Raw genomic sequence first — 23,992 nt, forward strand, 5'->3', positions numbered from 1 at the left:
GTGACAGTTGCACAACAATGTCAATGTACTTAATGCCACTGAACTGTACACTTTAAAATGGTTAAAATAGTAAATGTTATGTTACGTATATTTTACTACAGTAAAAAAAACTGAATCAGAATGGCACATACTCATACTTTTTTTCTCCAGTGGATTATTTGCATCAAGTAATAAAGATGAGAATAATTGCTTTGGCCATGTCTCAACGCATAGGTTCCCCTCAGATCAGTAGTTCCTAGGAGGCCAGAGCCAACTGACTTTCCTAGAAGTGCCAAAGGCATCTCTGTCTCACCCATTACCTCAACAATTGGTTGTCACTGAGGACAGTCAACTGAGTACAACTATCACAAAACCCCAGCCAGGTTCAGTAAAGGTCCACAGCTCACCACAGAGTATAAACTTTATCCCAGACCCCAAAGTAATAGGAAAGCAGGAAGATGCTGAAGGAGTTTGGGAACTTTCATAAGTTTCCATGTAAAAATCCAATATAGGTATAATTCAAGTTATATACAACAGTGGTTCTCAAATTTCAGCATATATCAGAATCATCTGAAGTGCTGTTAAAATACAGAGTGCCGCCCAACTCTACTCCTCAAGAGTATCTCTTTCTGGAATTTATGTAGGTCTGGGATGGGGCCCAAGATTCTGCGCTTCCAACAAGTTCCCAGGTCATGCTGGAAACTGCTGGCCCAGGGTCCACACTTAGCGAACCACTGCACAGAGTCCTCAGAAACAATTCCCCCTATACCTATCTGACCCCAAAGAGGATCAAACGGGAGCAAGGAGAAATGTATGTGAATATATTAACAATGATAATTCAGTATCCACAAATTATTTAAGATGCAGAAAAATATTTTCCATTGTCGTCTTTTTCTCTTTCCGTGGGCTGGTTTGGAAACTTTAGGAAAAAACTTTTTCTGTGGCCAAAAGCCTTACTAGAGTCTTTAAGGTCTATGGATCTATGAAAGAGCAACACACAGCAAGCAATTGAGAAGGGAGAGCCATAGCTGCATCCGAGCCAGGGCGAGGGTAGCACTGCCAGGGAGAAGGAGCACAAGGCAGCTTCTCATAGGCTACAGACATCTGCTTCAAAACCAAAGAATTTCAGTGACACAACAACAGAAACGCAGGAATTATTACAAAATACAACACAAACTGTGATGTCTCACCTAAACATTTCATGTCTAAACAGAATTACATGTCTAAAACAGAGTCTGGGTGGAGTCTTGGATCCTATCAAAGCTTATAGGTATTATTTTTTTTAAACAGTTTGCCCTGAAGCTTTCACAGGAAATTCTCATTGAATATTCTGCAGGGGGTGGGTGAATGTCAAAGGGAAAAAAAAATCTTATTACCTGATACTGGGCTGTCTAGCATGTATTTACAATGTTGAAATAAGCAAGCCTAAATTTTCCATGTTCATATCCTAAAACTGCCACCATAAAATAAACCATCATAAAAATATGTTTAGTGTCTAAGAAAGGAAAAGAGGTAGCAGTGTAAAATTAATTAGAACAAGATGATAACCATATTTTCCTAGGCATATTGCCCAAGGATATAGTTGGGTTGTACCTTCTGCCTATGACAAGGATCACAAATTCAAATATCTACAAGGGCCAAGCCAGTGACATAAATAATTGAAGTAATCGAGATTTTAAAAAATTCAAATGCCAGAAATAGAATTAAGCACTATTTTTAATAATGTAATACAACACAAGCAGTTACGATACCAGAGATTATAAATTTGAAATTAAAAAAATATATAAGTTAAAACCACAGGAACACAGGCCGGACATGGTGGTTCCCACCTGTAGTCCCAGTACTTTGGGAGGCTGAGGGGGGCAGATCACCTGAGCTCAGGAGTTCGAGACCAGCCTGGGCAACATGGCGAAACCCCGTATCAAAGAACAAAAACAAAACAAACACCACCAAAAAATAACAGGCACAGGCTGGGCACAGTGGTTCACACCTGTAATCCTAGCACTTTGGAAGGTCAAGGTGGGCAGATTGCTTGAGCCCAAAAGTTTAAGACCAGCCTGGACAACATGGCAAAACCCCATTTCTACAAAAAATTAGCTGGGCATGGTGGTGCATGCCTGTAGTCCCAGATACTAGGGAGGCTGAGGTAGGAGGATGGCTTGAGCCGGGAGGCAGAGGTCGCAGTGAGCCAAAGTCACCCCACTACATTCCAGCCTGGGCAACAGAGGAGAGATCCTATCTCAAAAACAAAACAAAAACCCCAGAAACAATTAATTACTAAATTTTTGTTGTAGGTCATAACACCACTGACCTAAAACCCAAAACTTGACACCTTTTCCCCTATACCAAAGTGTCAGTGTGAGCTCTGATTATCTAGAATTGCATGTAACATGTAATACAGAATTCAGCCCTGAATCCTTGAACTAAGAGAAGAAAAAAACAACTCTTAAACACAGGCACTTTTTCAAACAAAGATGAAATTTTTTACAAAGTGATTATTGAATTTAGGGTAATTACTCCAAAGGTGTGTGTAGGATTCTGCTGCTCCAGTGTTACCATATTTAGTTTTCCATACACCTGCAGCTATCCATTCACATTGTTATTAACTGAGAAATGCTAGTTCATTTTCATAAAGTGTAAAATCAGAGAAGTTACCTTGGAATTCAGTCTTAAATTTCATTCATTTTGAGAATGAAGTAAGGTGCTAATTTTCATTTCTGGAAACCAACTTCAGCACATCAAAGTGACCCAGATTATTCCTTAACATAAAAAGTCATTTTTGCCAAAACACATTTATCTACTAGAAATGAGAGAACCGAATCACATAAATATTTGCAGAATTTAGATGGGTAGTAACGTCAACCAAAAATGCCAAATCTTGGAGCCATTCTTCACAGGTAAACTGAGGCAATGTTTTTCCCTTATATAATATGTACAGGTTGATTTAACAGTTCAAAAAGTATTTTCAGCTCTAACCTACACATAGGAGACTAGCATGTTGTACATATCATTAAATCTGCAAAGTCCTGAACCACCTGAATTTCAAGTATCAGTATCCACTTCATTGTGATAGTTACTAATAACTATATTGGTTGCATTTTTAATCTTTCGGCTTAAAATTACTCCTAGTACAATGTATATTAAACAGACTAAATTCATGTCTATTTCCAGCCGGGTGTGGTGGCTCACACCTGTAATCCCAGCTTTGGGAGGCCGAGGTGGGCAGATTACCTGAGGTCAGGAATTCAAGACCAGCCTGGCCAACATGGTGAAACCCTGTCTCTACTAAAAATACAAATGTTAGCCTGGCATGGTGGTGGGCGCCTGTAATCCTAGCTACTCAGGAGGCTGAGGCATGAGACTCACATGAACCCGGGAGGCAGAGGTTGCATGAGCCAAGATCACTGCACTCTAGCCTAGGCGACAGAGCAAGACTTCATCTCGAAACAAAAAAAAATAGTTAATTAATTCATGTCTATTTCCTTTCAGTACTCTGTCACTAAGATCTCCAATATTAATCCCTACTACTTACTATTTCAGGAGCATTATCTATACATAATCAAGCTGATAAATTTTTACCCATTTTCATTAAATTTTGGCTTTTTTTATACAAATGAGTCCTTTGATATGGACCCTTCCATGGGCAATAAATATAAAAGTTTTTCAACTGATTAAAATTTTCAGATACCACACATATTGCTGTATGGTATTATCTATATGTTTTCCTTAGCTTAAATTGAAAATACCATAAATGATTTTTTTTTATTTTTTATAGAGATGGGGTTTCACTTTGTTGCCCAGGCTGATCTCAAACACTTGGGCTCAGAATCCTCCTACACTGGCCCCGCAAAATGCTCAGATTACATGCATGAACCACTGCACCTGCACCCAGCCTCCATAAATAATTTAAATTTGTAATGTAACTTGTCTTTTAAATTCTCAGCCATGTATTCAATATGCTATGAAACAGTGTTCCAATAATATTTACATTATTTATATATGTTTCTTTCTGTTTGAGAAACATAATTTCTTCTCTTTAAAAAAAAGGCACTGCTCTAGGAACTTATCATCTATATAAGGTATTGACACCCAGGACATTTTTTTTTTAACCAAAAGCTATATATCATAATGATATCCCTTATTCAATTCCCATTAAAAAAACAAACCACTTTATCTTTTCTGTATACTAGTTACGGCATTTATTATGTATTGCTGATTTTTATTTTTATGACTTATTTTTTTTTATTTTGAGAGAGGGTCTCCCTCTGTTACCTAGATTAGAGTGCAGTGGTGCCATCACAGCCCACTGTAGCCTCGACCTCCTGGGATCAAGCCATCCTCCCACCTCAGCTTCCCCAGTAGCTGGGATTACAGGCACACACCACCATGCCCAGGTAATTTTTTTGCATTTTTTTGTAGAGGCAGGGGGGTCTCTCTATGTTGCCCAGGCTTATCTCAAACTCCTGGACTTAAGTGATCCACCTACCCTGGACTCCCAAAGTGCTGGGATTACAGGAGTGAGCCACTGTGCCTGACTTATAGCTGATTTTTAGGTGGCATCTTAATTTGTTGGTTTTAAAATGGCATCTTTGTTTATATATTAAAACACAGGAATATTCATTACTTGCATATACACACACAAAATGCCCCCTTACCTCTTAAGAATGAAAAGACCTTTTTATTTTCCTACTTTTGGGAGAAAAAAAAGGACCCAAAAATCTTTTTTTCTGAAAGCTACAGTGGAAAAAGAGTAGCCCAAGTACAAAGGATGTCTACTAGCACTTGGTCTACACACTCAGGTGGCATGAGGAAATGGTGGGGAGCACATGCCTGTCTACTCCCTAGCTCCAGCCTACTGCAGCCATGTGCTAATGTTGTCTCAGCATTCCCAGAGCTTCCAAGCCTTTAAACACTGGAAATGCAGGTAGGGGTGTGTGTGTGTGTGTGTGTGTGTGCGTGCGTGTGTGTCTGTGTGTGTGTGTGTGTGTGTGTGTGTATCTGTGCCTGCTTTATTTTAAAGTGTCGGCAGCTGATTCAAACACGTATGAAATACCATGAGAGTAGGGGTGTGTGTGTGTGTGTGTGTGTGTGTGTGTGTGTGTGTATCTGTGCCTGCTTTATTTTAAAGTGTCAGCAGCTGATTCAAACACGTATGAAATACCATGAGAGTAGGGGTGTGTGTGTGTGTGTGTGTGTGTGTGTGTGTGTGTGTGTGTGTATCTGTGCCTGCTTTATTTTAAAGTGTCGGCAGCTGATTCAAACACGTATGAAATACCATGAGAGCCAAAAAAATGATCCACAGTCCATCAGTCCGAAACATCTTCCCTCCCACTCCCCTCAACACTCATCATGAGATTTAAGTCCTATTAACATCCATCTGTATTCTTAGGAAAACTAGTAACGCAAACAGCAAAATCTTTTCAAAAGACCTCCCATCTTTAGCTGGGTCTTTTTGTAGGGGTGAGGGGACTGGGTCTTGCTCTGTCACCCAGGCTGAAGTACAATGGTGCAATCATGGCTCACTGCAGCCTCGATATCCCAGGCTCAAGAGATCCTCCCACCTCAGCCTCCCAGGTAGCTAAGACTACAGGTGTGGGCCACCACGCCCAGCTAGGTTTTGTAGTTTTTGTAGATGGGAGTTTCGCCATGTTACCCAGTCTGGTCTCGAACTCCGGAGCGCAAGCAATCCGCAGTAGGCTGCCTCAACTTCCCAGAGTGCTGGGATTACATGTGTGAGCCACTGCACGTGGCCTAGCTGGGTCTTAACAGCCTCTACCAACCTTGGTTAACTGCCCAGAACACCCAGTTACTTCTAAAAAGTCCTAGTTTTTCTGGTTTTGTTTTTGTTTTCTTAATAGCCTCTACCTTCTCACTTTTTGTCATCCAAACTGTCCTTGTTCCAATAAAACAGAGATAACCAAGAGTTAAGCTTTTCTAAACTTTGTAAAGGAAATAATAATAATAATAATAATAATAATAATAATAATAAACAAGAAAATTCTGGGATGAGAAATTCTTATTCTGTTTCTGTAGCTGGTTTGTGTCATAACTCTTAAATACATAGCACATATTCGGTCTGAGAAGAAATTAGAAATGCCACCCTTCCCTAGGACAAGTAAAAAACTTACAGAACAAAAATGCTTAAGCAACTACCTCATTTAAAATAAAGAAATCACCCGTAATCCCAGCATTTTGGGAGGCCAAGGTGGGAGGATCACTTGAGCCCAGGAGTTTGAGAGTAGCTTGGGCAACAAAGCAAGACCCCATCTCTTCTAAAAAAAAAAATAAAATAAGGACCGGGCACGGTGGCTCATGCCTGTAATCTCAGCACTTTGGGAGGCTGAGGCGGGCAGATCACTTGGGGTCAGGAGTTTGAGACCAGCCTGGCCAACATGGTGAAACCCTGTCTCTACTAAAAATACAAAAATTAGCTGGGCGTGATGATGAACATCTGTAGTCCCAGCTACTTGGGAGGCTGAGGCAGAATAATCACTTGAACACCGGAGGCAGAAGTTGCACTGAGCCAAGATTGCGCCACTGCACTCCAGCCTGGGTAAAAGAGCAAGACTCCATCTCAAAAATAAATAAAAATAATAAATAATAAAATAAAGTAAAATTAGCTGAACCTGTAGTCCAAGCCACTTGGGAGGCTGTGGTAGGAAGATTGCTTTGAGCCCAGGAGTTAGAGGCTGCAGTAAGCCATGATTGCACCAAGGCATTCCAGCCTGGAAAACAGAGTGATATTCTCTCTCTTTAAAAAAAAAAAAAAAAAAAAAGACACTCTACTGCTTCAACGGCTAAAGAAACCAACAAGACTACTACTCTACTGCAAACTAGCAATATATGCAGTGAGATAAAGCATAGTAACACTTTGGTTAAGTGATTATAAAATATTACTTAGAGGTACCCAAATTTTGGATCCAATGATGTTGATGTTTATACAATTCACAGTATTCGTAATGATAAGGCATTTGCAGATGGCAAAAGGGTAAATAACATTTCTACACTGCTGAGTAAACAGAATTTGGTGCCATGAAACTAACAGAAGAGAAAATCTTTTAAAGCGAAGCAGTTTTGAAGAAATGGGACGCATATAGGTTTATTTCTGGGCTCTCTGTTCTGTTCCACTGGTTTTTGTGCCTGTTTTCATACACTTACCAAGCTTTCTTGATTACTATAACCTTTAAATGAAGTTTGAAGTCGGGAAGTAGAGTGCCAACAGCTTTGTTTCTCAAGATTGCTTAGGTTACTGAAGTTGCTTAAAGTTACACTCAAATTCTATGATTGTTTTCTATTACTGTGAAAAATGCCACTGAAATATTGATACAGATCACATTGAATCTACAGATAACTTTGGATAATATGGTACTTTGACAATATTAGTTATCCTAACAGAGTATGTTTCCATTTATTTGTGTCTACTTCGATTTCTGTCATCAGTATTTTATTTAGTGTATAGATTTTTATCTCATTAAATTTATTTTGATTAAATTTCCTGTTTAAAGAAAATGGGATGCATATTTGTTAGGATAAAGGCCAAGCTGCTACAACAGAGGTTCCAAAATAAGATGGCTTAAATAAGATCAAAGTTTCCTTCTTTCTCAATTAACTATCTAGACATAGGCTAGCAACTTTGTTCTGTGGTGCTGTCTATGCCTCCCAGTTCTTTCTGTCTTGTTGCTTGATCCCCCGTCTACATGGTTGAAGCCGGCACACTACACATGTGTGCCTTCCACCCCATGTGAAGGGAGAGCATTCCTAGTCCATCTAAAGCATGCATTCTCAACAAGGTCAGCATCATCCCCGATGGGAAAAAAGATGGTTCCTGGGGGGTATAGAGGTAAAAACATTTTGGTCTTTTTATGGATAAAGCACAGATATATACATAAGGGCATATGCAGGTATATAGTATATTTATGGCATTAAAATTTCAAGGGAGCTATTAGGGAATAAAAGTCGAAAAAGGCTCCTTATGGGAGTGATAATGAAAAATCAATTAAGAAACTGTTTTAAAGGCAAGTACCAGAAGGTGCACACATTACTTCTGCTCCCAAGAACTTAAGTCACACAAATAAACCTAGCTGCAAGGAAGCCAGAAATAGATTCTCAAGTTAGGTGTCCATTTGCCCAGATTAAATTCAGCTTCTCCCCCATAAAAGCCTCTTCGGAGGTTTGCTTAAGTGCTCCCATGACACGACAGAGCAAGTAAGCCAAGAGACCATGATGAAAACAGCAGTGTCTCTTATGACCAATCCTTGGAATGCACACATTGCCATTTCTACCATTGTATATATCAGTGTACAGACCAATCCCCACACAACATGGGAGAAGACTACACAATGGTGCGAATACCAGGAGGTTAAATCTGGGCATAATCTAAGAGACTGACTTTTTATTTGAAAGTATAATGAGAAGTTCCCATATCTGTATAAACGGAAAACCATTCTGGTTAAATTCTGGTTGTCCTCCAAGCCCCTGATGAAATGTTTTAACTTCCCAGCCAGAATTCACTGCTTCTTCTTTTCTGATTCTACGTCACACTATTTCCACCTTTGGTACTGTACCTACCATGTTGTATAATCCTTCACTATGGACATGGCTGCATCTCCAGTGAGAACACAGGGCTGAGGCTTACTGACTTTCATGCTCTCCAAGCTTGGTGTAGTGTAAATTGCAAAACTATTGCCAGTCGCTGTCAATGTTTATTGGAAGGGAACCCAGTCTGGGACCAAAGTAAGAAGCTTTCTAAATTATTATCTATTTTGCGGGGAGGTGGGAATAGTTAATAGGTACAAAACAAAAATAAAAAATAATGAATAAGACCTACTATTTGATAGCACAATAGGGTGACTATAGTCAATAACAACTTAATTGTATATTTTTAAATAACTTGAATGTAATTGGTTTGTAACTCAAAGGATAAATGCTTGAGAGAATGGACACTGCTATTCTCCATGATGTACTCATTTCACTTCTTGCATGCCTGTATCAAAACATCTCATGTACCCCATAAATATATATGGCTACTCTGTACCCACAAACATTTTTGAAAATAAAATGTAAAAACAGATCATCTATTTCAGTCATCACTGATTTGCCACGTGAACCTAAACAATTTGCTTAAAACAAGCAAGCAACCTAGCAAACGAAACAAACCCAGAACACAAATTTGTTCATTTCAATGATATATATAATTTCCCTGTCAACCAGAATTTTTGCATAGATAATTTTAGATGGGAAAGCAAATTAAAATCTATACTTTTCTAGATGAGTATTGCAGGAGAAAATGTGTGTTTCAATGGAAAACTTTTAAACTTTATTTATATCACCCTCTTCCAGCTTAGCTGATTCTAGCCTTTCATTGTTGTTGAATGATTTTACCTTTCTAGTTTCTACTGAGATAGCAAAGCAAAATAACACTGTCTCTAGGCATGTAAATTCTGTCTGGCGGAGGTTCAACCGATGTCCCTCCTCCACTATGTAAGAAGCCATTGCTGCCTTCATTTGTGGGTCACTTCAATATTCCTCATCTATAAATGTATCTGTTTTTTAGATTCTCCCTTTGAACTGGTTGTAACATCTTACTGGTTCCTTCATTTAATTAATGAGTTAAATAAAATAAAATACATAAGTTAGATAAATCCTTTTACAACATACATATAACAAGGAATAGGTAACTATGAAAGGGAAACCTGCTAGACTCAGAAAAATGGGAGATGTAGGCTTCTCAAGCTCTTTAGTCCAAAGACCTACATATTTAAAAAGTATTGAGACTTCAAAGAACTTTTGTTTATATAGGTATAACTATCAATATTTATCATCTTAAGAAAAACAGAAATTTAAAATTACTAGTCCATTTAAAAATAAAAAACTCATTTTTATGAAAAATAACTATATTTTTTTAAGAAACAGTGATAAGAGTGGCACTGTTTTACATGTCTGCCTTTGGTCTATTGCAATATCCTATTACCTCTGGAAAACTCCACTGTATACCCATGAGAAAAAGCCAAATATCACATTAGTATTATTATGAAATGGGTCTCAGGAGCCCCAGTCCACAGTTTGAAAACAGCTCATCTAGTCATGGTTTACCCATACAAAATGTTTGGATACACCCTTTCCCAGTGCCTCGCTCCCATCCTGTGGCAGCCAGGTGACCATCTCATTCCACAGCAGGAGAGTCTTTGACCTCCAAGTTTACCAGTAGAGGGCATGAACAAGGCATGAGGCAGAAGAAGGGTAAGTGAAAGTCTATTTATTAACTGTGGGGCCCCATCCTCCTGTGCAGAGAGTTCACAGGGCACTCCTGAGACTACTATGCTTTGAAAGTCTTACTTGCAAGCTTGGCCCATGGCTGGTGTCTAGGAACTTTGATTTCAGGAAGGTTCCCACCATTCCCTAACTGATAAGAGTGGCTCACTGTACCTAAATAGTGTAAAAATGTAAGAATAGTGGTTTATGCTGAGCACCTGATTTCCTTCTGGGAGTCTGGAATTTTGGTAAACGCTAGGCAGAGGGTGCCTATATAACCTGCACCCAGTTACAACCTTGGGCACTAAGTCTAAGGAGTTTCCCTGGCAGACAACATTTCACATGTATGGTTACAACCACTCAGCACATCCTGTGGAATGACAGAGGACTGGGGAGCTTGTGCCTGGTTTCTTCCAGACTTCACTCCATGCACCTTTTTCCCTTTGCCAATTTTGTTTTGTAACCTTTCACTGTAACGAGCCATAGCTGTCAGTATGATTATATGCTGAGTCTTGTATGTCCTCCTAGTGAATCACTGAACCTGAGGGTGGCCTTGGGGACGCTCAACACATTCCCCCTCCCTGGCCCTACTCCCAGGATTACAGCCTGTGCTGCACAGGGCTGGAAGCTTCTCCCTGAATAAACTGAAAAGCCAAAGAGGAATAAAGACTCCAAAAGGCAGAAACAATGAAGGAAACAAAAGAAAACTCCAAAAACAAAACTTGGAATTAATATCTTTAAAAAGATATGAAAATATATGAGACTCATAAAAGCAGGACGCTTTGAAAAGCAGCAATCAGAGAACAGGAAACAGCTCTACAAAATTAAAAATATGATCAAAATGAAATACTGAATGGAAGGGTTAGAAGAGCTGAAAAAAATCACCTAGAGAAAGTGAAAAAAAAAAACAGAGAGAAATGAAAAATAGTAGAGAGATGATAAGAAAATTAAAGGATCAATTCAGGTAGTCTAAAATCCAACTAAAGAAAAAGAGAACAGAATAAATGCAAAGGAATAAATTAGTAAAGCAAATTTCATCAAACTAGGGGGAAAAGGGAGGGAGGTCCTCAGGTTAAAATGGCCCACCAAGTGCAGAGCACAAGAAATGAAAAACGAATCACACCAGGGATACAAAATCATAAACTTTCAGAAAACCAGAGAGACTATACTAAAAAGCTTTCGGAAAGGGAAAACAACTCATATAAAAAGAAACAGGAAACTTAATTATATCAGATTTCTTTACAGCAACACTAACAGCAGACACACTAGAATTAAACCTTTAAAATTCTGAGGAAAAACTTAGACTTTAAAATCAGCCAAACTGTAATTCAAATGCAAAGGTAGAATAAAGACATCTTTAAGACATGCAAGGACTTACAAAATTTATCTTTTCTTAGAAAGAAAGTGGACTAAGTGTTTCAGCAAAATGAGGAAACCAGATTCATGATCTAGATAACAGAGTGTCCAAATCAGGAGAAAGGTAAAGGAAAGTCCCAGGACTAATAGCTATGCAAACCTATACAACTTTCTCTTCTAGGTCTTCTATTCAGAGTTCATTTTGACTATCACATTTTTAATTTCATAGAGCTCTTTCTTGTTCTCTTATGGTTTCTTTTCATAGCAACCTGTTCTTATTTCATAGGTGCAATCTCTTTTCTTATCTCTTTAAAGATATTAATCTTTAGGTTTGTTACAAACTTAGAACCAGACCAGATTAGAGTATGAAGAATGGAAACTATAGGAAGGAAGTTTAAGGAAAAAATGGCACTGATAAATCCTTACATTTGTTGGCCCATTTGATGGCATTGCAGCATTTGGAAAAAATTAACCATGGGATGAAAGAAAATTAGGTAAATTAGTTTATCATTTGACTCAAAGGCTAGTCATGTTTACCTGGTCATAATAATATAAAACCTAACTACTAATTTAACAAAAAATTATAACAGAATCTAAATTGGGAGGATGGAAGAAGGATATAGAATAGAGAACAAAGAGTTAAATCCTCACTTTATCAACTCTTAATTTATAAAAAAGTAAGTAATACCTAAATTATTTAAGTCAAGAAGTGGTTATAGAGTATACTTTTTCAGAAAGACAGGTAAATACTAGAAGAAAAAGTTAAAGGATTTGAAACTGTTTGCCTTCAAGGAGAGAAACAGAGTAAGAAGAAATTTACAAGTGTCTCATATTTTTGTGGTAAATCTTCAAGAACTGCTTTATTTGTTCAATTATGTACATGTATTATTTTGATTTTAAAGTAAAAATTTTTAAAATAATTTAATTATTTAGACTAGAAGGTTTTACAACACCTTACCTCATGCTTAAGTACTCTAAGTGATTCCTTTTTCACACAAGAGTGTTGTACTCAATACCCCAACCACAAAGAAAACTCTTCATCTCTTCAAGGTCCATCTTTTCTCTTTTCTTTTTTGAGACAGAGACTCACTCTGTCACCCAGGCTGGCGTGCACCAGGCGCAATCTCAGCTCACTGCAACCTCTGCCTCTCCAGTTCAAGCGATTCTCCTGCCTCAGCCTCCCGAGTAGCTGAGTAGCTGGAATACAGGCAGGCACTACCACGCCCGGCTAATTTTTGTATTTTTAGTAGAGACGGGGTTTCACCATGTTGGCCAGGCTGGTCTTGAACTCCTGACCTCAGGTGACCTGCCTACCTAGGCCTCCCAAAGTGTTGAGATTACAGGCATTAGCCACCACCGCACAGGCCATCCTCTTTTCTTTTATTCTCTTTCTTTGCTAATAAAAAAAAAAAAAAAAAAACTTTCATTGAGGATGTTCTCTGTGTATTGATAAGAAAAGATCGCTCAGATACATTTTCAAGTGGCAAAAGCAATGGAAGAAAACTGCAAATACATATAAGAAGGGGAACTGTAAACCTGTTTTCACTTTTATATGTATAAAATACCCTGGGAGGTAAAGTAATAAACTAATAATAATGATTACCCAGGGCATGCAAATTGTCAGAATGAGAATTGAGAAGACGAGAAACAGGAGAAAGATGGAGACTTTATATTGTATACCTTTTTAAACTTTTTAATTTTTAACCCTGTGAAATTATAGTCTACCCAAATAATTTTTATTAAAAAAATTTAAGTCATTTTTTATCTTGGTTCAAAATTAAAATATTTTCCAAAACTATTTTCAGAAACTTGGGAAATAATGAAAATAAAATGATACTCCAAAGATCCCACCTGCCCAAAAGCTGGGGAAACAAGATACTTTACTTATTCAAGCTGTGAATTCTGCTACCCAAGTAAACCTTGGTATAGATCTCAAACTGTAGATTTTTGCACATGTAAGTCAGAAGTGAGGGGACTGAACCTTCATACCAAAACCACAGCTCCTACATGAATGCAGTAAGGAAAATGTTGAGGCCTTGGAGAGAGGTGGGGGAAAAAAACCTTTTGGTAATGGCACATCACTGAGAGAGAACAGAAAGACTCAAGTTATCAAAACTTTCTAATTGAACGCCATTTTTAAAAATCACAGCATTTAATGTTAGTGGTCATAATGTTCAAAATTACTAAAGCATTTTATCATCACATCCATTTCTTGAAGGAGAAAATGTCATAATATTAATAGTTTCTGCTGGTGCTGACATTTCAATGGAGAAAAAAATAAAATTTTAATACAACCTGTAAGCCATCCCATCCACCCACATACACCCAGAATTGCACATTTGATACTATTAGCACCATTCCAAATTTAGAACCCAGGCATGTGGTTGTGGATGAAAGTAAACCTAAGCAAATTCGGGAAAAAATAATCCTTCAAAATTGATGACCGAAAACAAAATAAGAAAGCTTAAAATTTATTATTTAGGAAACAGAAGTGTAAATGTACATTCAAATGTTTACCCTGAAATGGAAAATTATTTTGTATAAGATATAGCAATACCATACAATTTACCAAATCATAAGGCATTTTTTTAAACGAGCAATCCCCAACAAATTCCTTAAACCATTCTATTCTCTTAAATCAGCACTAAGTAAGTTTTCCTTGCCACCAAAAAACATCCCCAGAGGCAAAAGGTACGGAAGTACTACATTTCGTAGCTCCCCTTCCTCGAATACACAAAATTAACTACAAAGACACTAAGAATCCCGACCCAAATCCTTTAAGCATATGTAAAAGATTTACAGAAAGGCTACAGTGGGGGTGCTTTTTGGTTTTACAAGACAATTCACAATAACACTGGCAATTGTAAAAGGGCGCATTTAAAGTACTTAAGCTTTCCCTAATTGCTGAATAAAATAGGGCAGCATTTCTATTTCCCAACATCCTACTAAGAATAATTACAGTATTCTACAATCCCTCCATCTGCCTTCATTTTTTTAAAAATCCATAATCTTCCAATCCTCAGAATTCTGGCCGCAGAGGATAAGTTACAGCACCTCTTTCTCAAGCCAGCAATCCCTTTTCCTAGTCCTTATGGGGTAAGAAATAAGCACTCCTTTTCCACTCAGACCAACCCAGGGGCCTGGGAAAGGGCAAAGCAAGCTGAAACAATGTCACCAGAACTTGGACCTAGAAACCAGAGCCAAGAAGGATGACATAACACTAGAGCGTTCTGCTTCTGCAAAATGTCTATCATTCTCTCCACTCTCCGCTCTCAGCAGCTCACACAAATGCCACAAAGATAGGGAGAAGGCAGTACAGCACTAGTATTCATTTGTATCAAGAAAGAGCAATTCACTTCATTACTCCGAGCGCCCGTTGCAGCCTGCTCCATCCAGAGGACCGGAGGCAGACTCAGGCAAGAAAGATGAAAAGAAAGAGCTGATGCTGCTATGAAGTGACCCCCCAGATGGGGACGTGAGCAGTGTCCCTCGTGACTCTTGGAACATCCAAATCGCTGCAATAAACAGCCAGGCCAGCAGGACAGCCTCTCCCACGCTGGGGACAGCCCGGAGCCCGCAGCCCAGTGGCTGATTATCCTTCGACTAAATGGATGGGGGCCGGGGGGGGGCGTTATTTACTCCCTTCCAAAATCTGGAACCTGGGGGTGTAGTTGTGGGTGAAAGAACGCCTAAGCAAAGTGGAAAAAAAAAAATCCCTCAAAACTGATGATTCAAAACACAGAGCGTGGCTACTTTATTCTTTTGTACTATGAGAAATTTCTTTTTCTTTTTCTTTTTTAGGACCACTGCAGCGGGATCTTGCAGTAGGGGAGAGAGAGTGGATTAACTCTCTGAGAAATTTCTCTCATGAAGAAATCTATTACCATACAATAAGAAGCTCAAGACTTATTATTTAGGGGGGTAAAGAGGTCAATGCTGCGTTCATATGACTACTCTGACATCAAAAACTATTTTTGGATGAGATAGAGCATATTATGCAATTCTACAATGTATTTCTTTTTTTACAAGAGTAATCTTTAAAAAGAACCGGAGCTGGTCTAAGTGATTTCACCGACACAGAAGCCACGTTGCGCCCCCCTCAGTCCACCGCTCCCAGATATCCTGCAGTGTGAGGGATCATTCAAGAACCGCCGTCTCCCTAGACCCGCGTGCACAGCGCGGCGCGTCCACTGAGCCGGTGCAGACTCGCAGGAGGCGCTGCCACTGCGAGGCCGAGACAAGTGTACACGAAAGCGCCGGCCCGGCCAGGCGTTCTGCCGCTATTCGCTGACCGAATGGCACACCCGCCCATGCAACTTAGCGCTAAAGACGGGCAGCCTGGGGAATCATATTCACGGGGGAAATCCAGACCTCGTTACCGCGACGCGGGGACGCCAATGTGGGGCGCCCTGCCGGTACGCCCCTTCCTGTCCACCCACTGCCAACTGCCCCAGAGCACGGGCGAGGGCGGGGGATATAGGGCAAAGGCAGCGCTCACCGCTTCAGCGGGTCCAAAACCTGCGGTGCCCCGGCAGTCGCGGAAACCAGGCTCCGCGCGGCGGCCTGGGCTGCCGCCGGGGTGGTATTCCCGGCAGGAACGCCGTCCCGGGGCATCGCCGACGGCGCGCGCTGCTCTCTACGCGCCTCACACGCCTTGCACGCCGCCGCTTGAGCCTCAAGGCGCAGGACTCCGCGCGGCGGGGCCCGCCCACCCCCGAAGCCAGCCAATGGACGCGGAGCGCGGGAAGCCGGGGGCGGGGCCCGGCTCCTGCCCTGCAGCGGAGCAACGCCGCAGGCTCCGCGGTCCTACGCTCCCGCCCGCCCCACCAGGAGCGGTCTGGGATTGGGGGAGCAATTCCACAAACAGAAGGTCTGTGAGGCCTAAGGTGTTCCGCACGCGCTGCTGCTTTTGCGGGGGGTCTTTCTGTCGTTTTTAAAACTAGTAATTTCTTCGCCTGTTGTTTACAGAACACCTATTTAGGGCCAGCCACAGTGCTTGGGGACACATGGGAATAAGAAAAAGCTTCCACTTCGAGGATCCCCCAGTCATTCCGGTGGATGAGCAGATATGAAAACAGGTAATTAGGGGAGCCCACATAAGGCACATTCCAACGTCAAAAAACAGGTAGCAGTGGCGCCTGCCTGTGGTCCCGGGATGAACCTGTTTTGGATTAGGACACACCCCAGAGGACAACTCCACTATTTCTGTGTCCACCTCACCTAAACCTGGCAAAGCAGGCACACGGGGAGGAGTCCAGACAGGTGACAGGAGACTATTTTCTGATTTAAGGAACACAGAAAAAGGAACAAGGGAAAAAGTGAGAAAAACTTGGGAGGCTGAGGCAGGAGGCTGAGGCGGCAGGCTGCAATGAGCCATGATCTCGCCACTTCAGCCCAGTGTCTGGAAAAAAAAAAAAAAGGCTTATTGTGATATGGGGCAGGGTATGGGGGAGGAGGAGATTTCAGCCAGAGGACAACTAAGAGATTTGTTACCCTGGAATTCTGGTGGCCATGATTTGCAATGGAGAACAATCCACTTTCATTTTCTTTTTTTCTTCAACTTTTAAGTTCAGGGGTACATGTGCAGAACGTGCAGGTTTGTTATATCCATATACATGTGCCATGGTGGTTTGCGGCACCTACCAACCCATCGTCTAGGTTTTAAGTCCTGCATGCATTAGGTATTTGTCCTAATGCTCTCCCTCCCCTTGCCCCCCACCCCTCAACATAACTCAGTATGTGTTGTTCCCCTCCCTGTGCCCATGTGTTCTCAATATTCAACTCCCACTTATGAGTGAGAACATAGGGTGCTTGGTTTTCTGTTCCTGTGTTAGTTTGCTGAGGATGATGACTTCCAGCTTCATCCATGTCCCTGCAAAGGATATCATCTCATTCTTTTTTATGGTTGTATAGTATTCTATGATGTGTATGTTACCACATTTTCTTTATCCAGTCTATCATTGATAGGCATTTGGATTGGTTCCATGTCTTTGCTATTGTAAATAATGCTGCAGTAAACATACGTGTGCATGTGTCTTTATAGTAGAATGACTTATATTCCTTTGTACATACCCAGTAATGGGATTGCTGGGTCAAATGGTATTTCTGGTTCTAGATCCTTGAGGAATTGCCACACTATCTTCCACAATGATTGAACTAATTTACATTCCCACCAACAGTGTTGTGTGATCTTATTTCTGAGTTCTTTATTGTGGCCCATTGGTCTGTGTGTCTGTTCTTGTACCAGTACCATGCTGTTTTGGTTACTGTAGCCTTGTAGTACAGTTTGAAGTCAGGTAATGTGATGCCTCCAGTTTTGTTTCTTTTTGTCTTGGCTATTTGGGCTCTTTTATGGTTCCGTATGAATTTTAAATAGTTTTTCTAATTCTGTGAAGAATGTCAATGGTAGTTTAACGGGAGTAGCATTGAATATATAAATTACTTTGGGCAGTATGGCCTTTTTCACAATATTGATTCTTCCTATCCATGACCGTGGAATGTTTCTCCATTTGTTTGTATCCTCTCTGATTTCTTTGAGCAGTAGTTTGCAGTTCTCCTTGAAGAGGTCCTTCACTTCCCTAGTTAGCCGTATTCCTAGGTATTTTATTCTTTTTGTAGCAATTGTGAATGGGAGTTCATTTATGATTTGGCTCTCAGCTTGCCTGTTATTGGTGTATAGGAATGCTATCAATTTTTGCGCATTGATTTTGTATCCTGAGACTTTGCTGAAGTTGCTTATCAGCTTAAGAAACTTTGGGGCTGAGATAATGGGGTTTTCTAGATATAGGATCATATCATCTGCAAACAAAGATAATTTGATTTCCTCTCTTCCTATTTGAATACCCCTTATTTCTTTCTCTTGTGTAATTGCCCTGGCCAAAACTTCCAAAACTATGTTGAATAGGAGTGGTGAGAGAGGGCAGCTTGTCTTGTGCTGCTTTGGAAGGGGAATGCTTCCAGCTTTTGCCCATTCAGTAGGGTATTGGCCGTGGGTTTGTTATATACGGCTCTTATTATTTTGAGGTGTTTCTTCAATACCTAGTTTATTGAGAGTTTTTTAACATGAAGGAATGTTGAATGTAATCAAAGGTCTTCTGCATGTGGTTTTTGTCTTTAGTTCTGTTTATGTGTTGAATCACATTTATTGATTTTTGTATGTTGGACCAACCTTGCATCCCAGGGATGAAGCCTACTTGATCGTCATGGATAAGCTATTTGAAGTGCCGCCTGCATTCAGTTTGCAAGTATTTTTTTTTTTTTTTTTTTTTTTTTTTTTTTTTTTTTTTAGACAGAGTCTTGCTCTGTCACCCAGGCTGGAGTGCAGTGACACAATCTCAGCTCACTGCAACCTCCACCTCCCAGGTTCAAGCGATTCTCCTGCCTCATCCTCCTGAGTAGCTGGGATGACAGGCGTGCACCACCATGCCTGACTAATTTTTTGCATTTTTAGTAGAGATGGGGTTTTGCCATGTTGACCAGGCTAGTCTGGAACTCCTGACCTCAAGTGACCTGCCTGCCTTGTCATCCCAAAGTGCTGGGATTACAGGCATGAGGCACCATGCCCAGCCCAGTTTGCCAGTATTTTATTGAGGATTTTTGCATTGATGTTCATCAAAGGTATTGGCCTGAAGTTTCCTTTTTTGCTGTGTCTTTGCAGGTTTTGGTATCAGGATGATTCTGGCCTCATACAATGAGTTAGGGAAGAGTCCCTCCTTTTCAATTTTTTGGAATTGTTTCAGTAGAAATGGTACCAGCTCTTCTTTGTTCCTCTGGTAGAATTCAGCTGTGAATCTGCCAGTCCTAGGCTTTTTTGGGTTGGTAAGCTATTTATTACTGTCTTAATTTCACAGCTTGTTATTGGTCTATTCAGGGATTCAATTTCTTCCTGGTTCAGTCTTGGGAGGGTGTATGTGTCCAGGAATTTATCCATTTCATCTAGACTTCCTGGTTTATGTGCATAGAGGTGTTTATAGTATTCTCTGATGGTTGTTTGTATTTCTGTGGGGTGATATACCCCTTATCATTTCTGATTGTGTTTATTTGATTCTTCTCTCTTTTCTTCTTTATTAATCTAGCTAGTGGTGTTATTAATTTTTTCAAAACCCCAGCTCCTGGATTTGATTTTTTTGGAAGGTTTTTTTATGTCTCTGTCTCCTTCACTTCAGCTCTGATCTTGGTTATTTCTTGTCTTCTGCTAACTTTGGGGTTTCTTTTTTTTTTTTTTTTTTTTTTTTGAGACGGAGTCTCGCTCTGTCGCCTAGGCTGGAGTGCACTGGCCGGATCTCAGCTCACTGCAAGCTCTGCCTCCCCGGTTCGGGCCATTCTCCTGTCTCAGCCTCCTGAGTAGCTGGGACTACAGGCGCCCGCCACCTCGCCCGGCTAGTTTTTTGTATTTTTTAGTAGAGACGGGGTTTCACCGTGTTAGCCAGGATGGTCTCGATCTCCTGACCTCGTGATCCGCCCGTCTCGGCCTCCCAAAGTGCTGGGATTACAGGCTTGAGCCACCGTGCCCGGCCTAACTTTGGGGTTTCTTTGCTCTTGGTTCTCTAGTTCTTTTAGTTGAGATGTTAGGTTGTTAGCTTGAGATCTTTCTAGCTTTTTGGTGTGGGCATTTAGCACTAAACATTTCCCTCTTAACATTCCTTTAGCTGCATGCCAGAGATTCTGGTACATTGTCTCTTTGTTCTCATTAGTTTCAAAAAATTTATTGATTTCTGCCTAATTTTATTATTTACCTGAGAGTCATTCAGGAGCAGGTGTTCAATTTCCATGTAGTTGTGACAGACTGTTATAACTTCAATTTTCTTGCATTTGCTGAGGAGAGTTTTACTTCCAATTGTGTAATCAATTTTAGAGAAAGTGCCATGTGGCACTGAGAAGAATGTATATTCTATTTTTTGGGTGGAGAGTTTTGTAGATCTCTATCAGATCCTTTAGATCCAGAGCTGAGTTTGGGTCCTGAATATCTTTGTTAATTTTCTCTCTCAATGATCTATCTAATATTGTCAGTGGGGTGTTAAAGTCTCCCATTACTATTGCATGGAGTTTAAGTCTCTTTGTATGTCTCTAAGAATTTGCTTTATGAATCTGAGTACTCCTGTATTGAGTGTGTATATATTTAGGATAGTCAGCTCTTCTTGTTGCATTGAACCCTTCACCATTATGTAATGCTCTTCTTTGTCTTTTGATATTTATTGGTTTAAAGTCTGTTTAGTCAGAAACTAGGATCGTGACCTCTGCCTTTTTCTATTTTTTATTTGCTTGGTAAATTTGCCTCCATCCCTTTATTTTGAGCCTATGTATGTCTTTGCACATGAGATGGATCTCTTGAAGAAAGCATACCAATGGATCTTAGCTCTTTATACAGCTTGCCATTCTGTGTCTTTTAATCGGGGGCATTTAATCCATTTACATTTAAGATTAGTATTGTTATGTGTGAATTTGATCCTGCCGTCATGATGCTAGCTGGTTATTTTGCAGACTTGTTTATCTGGTTGCTTCATAGTGTCACTGGTCTGTGTATTTCAGTGTTTTCGTAGTGGCTCATAATGGTTTTTGCTTTCCATATTTAGTGCTTCCTTCGGGAGCTCTTGCAAGGTAGGCCTGGTGGTGACAAATTCCCTCAGCATTTGCTTGTCTAAAAAGGATCTTATTTCTGCTTCACTTATGAGGCTTAGTTTGATTGGATATGAAATTCTGGGTTGGAAATTCTTTTCTTTAAGAATATTGAATATTGGCCCCCAATCTCTTCTGGCTTGTAGGGTTTCTGCTGAGAGGTCAGCTGTTACTCTCTTAGTCTGGTCACCTTTGTAAGTGATCTGGCTTTCTTTTTTTTTTTTTTTTTTTGAGATGGAGTCTCGCTTTGTCACCCAGGCTAGAGTGCAGTGGCGCAATCTCGGTTCACTGCAAGCTCCTCCTCCTGGGTTCACACCATTCTCCTGCCTCAGCCTCCCAAGTAGCTGGGACTACAGGCACCCACCACCACGCCCAGCTAATTTTTTGTATTTTTAGTAGAGACAGGGTTTCACCATGTTAGCCAGGATGGTCTCGATCTCCTGACCTTGTGATCCACCTGCCTCAGCCTCCCAAAGTGCTGGGATTACAGGCTTGAGCCACCACACCTGGCCATTATCTGGCCTTTCTCCTGGCTGCTCTTAACATTTTTTCTTTCATTTCAACCTTGGATAATCTGATGATTATGCGTCTTGGGTTGATGGTCTCATGGAGTATTTTACTGGGGCTCTCTGCACTTCCTGAATTTGAATGTTGGCTTGTCTTGCCAGGTTGGAGAAGTTCTCCTGGATGATATCCTGAAGTATGTTTTCCAACCTGGTTCCATTCTCTCCATCTCTTTCAGGTACCTCAATCATTTGTATGTTTGGTCTCTTTACATAATCCCGTATTTCTCAGAGGTTTTGTTCATTCCTTTTCATGCTATTCTGCTATTGATACCTGTGGTTGCTTTGTGAAGTTCTCATGTTGTGCTTTTCAGCTTCATAAGGTCAGTTATGATCTTCTCTAAACTGGCTATTCTGGCTATCAGCTTCTGTATTGTTTTATCACGATTCTTAGTTTCTTTGCATTGGTTACAACATGCTCCTTTAGCTCAGCAAAGTTCGTTATTACCCACCTTCTGAAGCCTACTTTTGTCAATTCAGTTATCTCAGCCTCAGTCCAGTTCTGTGCCCTTGCTGGAAGGTGTTGTGGTCATTTGGAGGAGAGGCACTCTGGCTTTTTGAGTTTTCAGTGTTTTTGCATTGATTATTTCTCATCTTTGTGGGCTTATCTGCCTTTGAACTTTGAGGTTGCTGACCTTTGAATGGGGTTTTTGTGGAGTCTTTCTTTTCTGTTGATGTTGTTATTGTTGTTTTCTGTTTGTTTGTTTTACTTTTAATAACCAGGCCACTCTACCGAAGGGCTGCTGTGGTTTGCTAGGGGTCTGCTCCAGACCCTAGTTGCCTCAGTTTTTCCCATACCTGGAAGTATCACCAGTGAAGGATACAAAACAGCAAAGATGGCAACCAGGTCCTTCCTCTGGAAGCTCCATCCCAGGGGAGTACTGACCTGTTGCTTGCCCCAACACACCTGTAGGAGGTGGCTAGAGACCCCTGTTGAGAGGTCTCACCCAGTCAAGAGGAACGGGATCAGGGACCTGCTTAAAGAAGCAGTCTGGGCCGGGCACGGTGGCTCACGCCTGTAATCCCAGCAGTTTGGGAGGCTGAGGTGGGCGGATCACGAGGTCAGGAGATGGAGACCCTCCTGGCCAATATGGTGAAACCCCGTCTCTACTAAAAATACAAAAATTAGCCTGGCATGGTGGCGCATGCCTGTAATCCCAGCTACTCGGAAGGCTGAGGCAGGAGAATCGCTTGAACCCGGGAGGTGGAGGTTGCAGTGAGCTGAGACTGCGCCACTGCACTCTAGCCTGGTGACAGAGCTAGACTTCATTTCAAAAAAAAAAAAAGAAGCAATCTGGCTGCTTTTTGGTAGAGTAAGTGTGCTGCGTTGGGGGGACCGTTCCTCATCCAGATCATTTGTATTCTTCTGGCCAGCAGGCTGGAATGGTTGAGTCAACCAAACCACAGAGATGGCAGCTGCCCCTCCCCATGGGAGCTCCATCCCAAAGAGAGATGAGAGCTCTATTTGTAGAACTCTGGCTGGAGTGTCTAAAGCCCTTGAAGGGAGATCCTGCCCAGGATCAGAGTCCTGATTAAAGAAGTAGTCTGACCACAATCTAGCAAGGCCACTGTGCTGCGTTGTGGGGGACCCTTCCTCGTTCGGACCATTTGTATTCTTCAAAGCCATTAGGCTGGAACCGCTGAGTCTATTACTGAACTGCTGAGACGGCGGCCGCCCCTCCCTCTCTGGAACCTAGACCCGTCTGAGGCAGATTCCAGCCTGTTGCCATTGGCTGGCTGGAATTCCAAGCCACTGGGTCTTAACTCGTGGGGTACGATGAAGTGGGGTCCACAGAATGATGCTGATTGGCTTCCTGCATTCAGCCGCCTTCCTAAGGAGATGTAGGGAGGGATTTCCCACCTTGCCAGGGATCCTGGGGCTGGAGTATGTAAAACTCCCTAGTCTCTGTGTGTGCCTCAGCGGCTGCTCTGCCAAGATTCCACACAGCTCTGTGCTTTGGTCCCAAGGCCCAGGTGGCCAGGTGACATGGGCTCAGCAGGGGAACTCCTGATCCATGGGGTTGCAAAGATCTGTAGGAGAAGCGTGCTTTCCCAGGCAGGGTCGCACAATTACTCACTACTTCCCTTGGCTAGAGATGGGGGTTCCCTTGGCTCCCTGTCGCTCCCAGATGGGCTGTTGTCCCCCACCCCCCTGCTTTTCTTCATTCTCCGTGGGTCGACTTATTTGCCTAGTTAGTCCCAATGCAAGAACCTGGATATTTAAAGTT

General features: G+C 41.2%; 1 protein-coding gene across 1 annotated transcript in view; it reads right to left on the reverse strand.

Annotated features, from left to right (window-relative positions):
• Nucleotides 1–16,246, reverse strand: part of ZNF638 (zinc finger protein 638) — a 154,040-nt gene extending 137,794 nt beyond the window's left edge. The window contains exon 1 of the mRNA XM_077959442.1: nt 16,085–16,246. The gene's annotated coding sequence lies outside the window, so the exon portion shown is untranslated. The remainder of the gene's footprint in view (nt 1–16,084) is intronic.
• Nucleotides 16,247–23,992: the final 7,746 nt, after the last annotated feature.

Source organism: Macaca mulatta, chromosome 13 (assembly GCF_049350105.2).
Source record: "Macaca mulatta isolate MMU2019108-1 chromosome 13, T2T-MMU8v2.0, whole genome shotgun sequence".
Taxonomy (NCBI): domain Eukaryota; kingdom Metazoa; phylum Chordata; class Mammalia; order Primates; family Cercopithecidae; genus Macaca; species Macaca mulatta.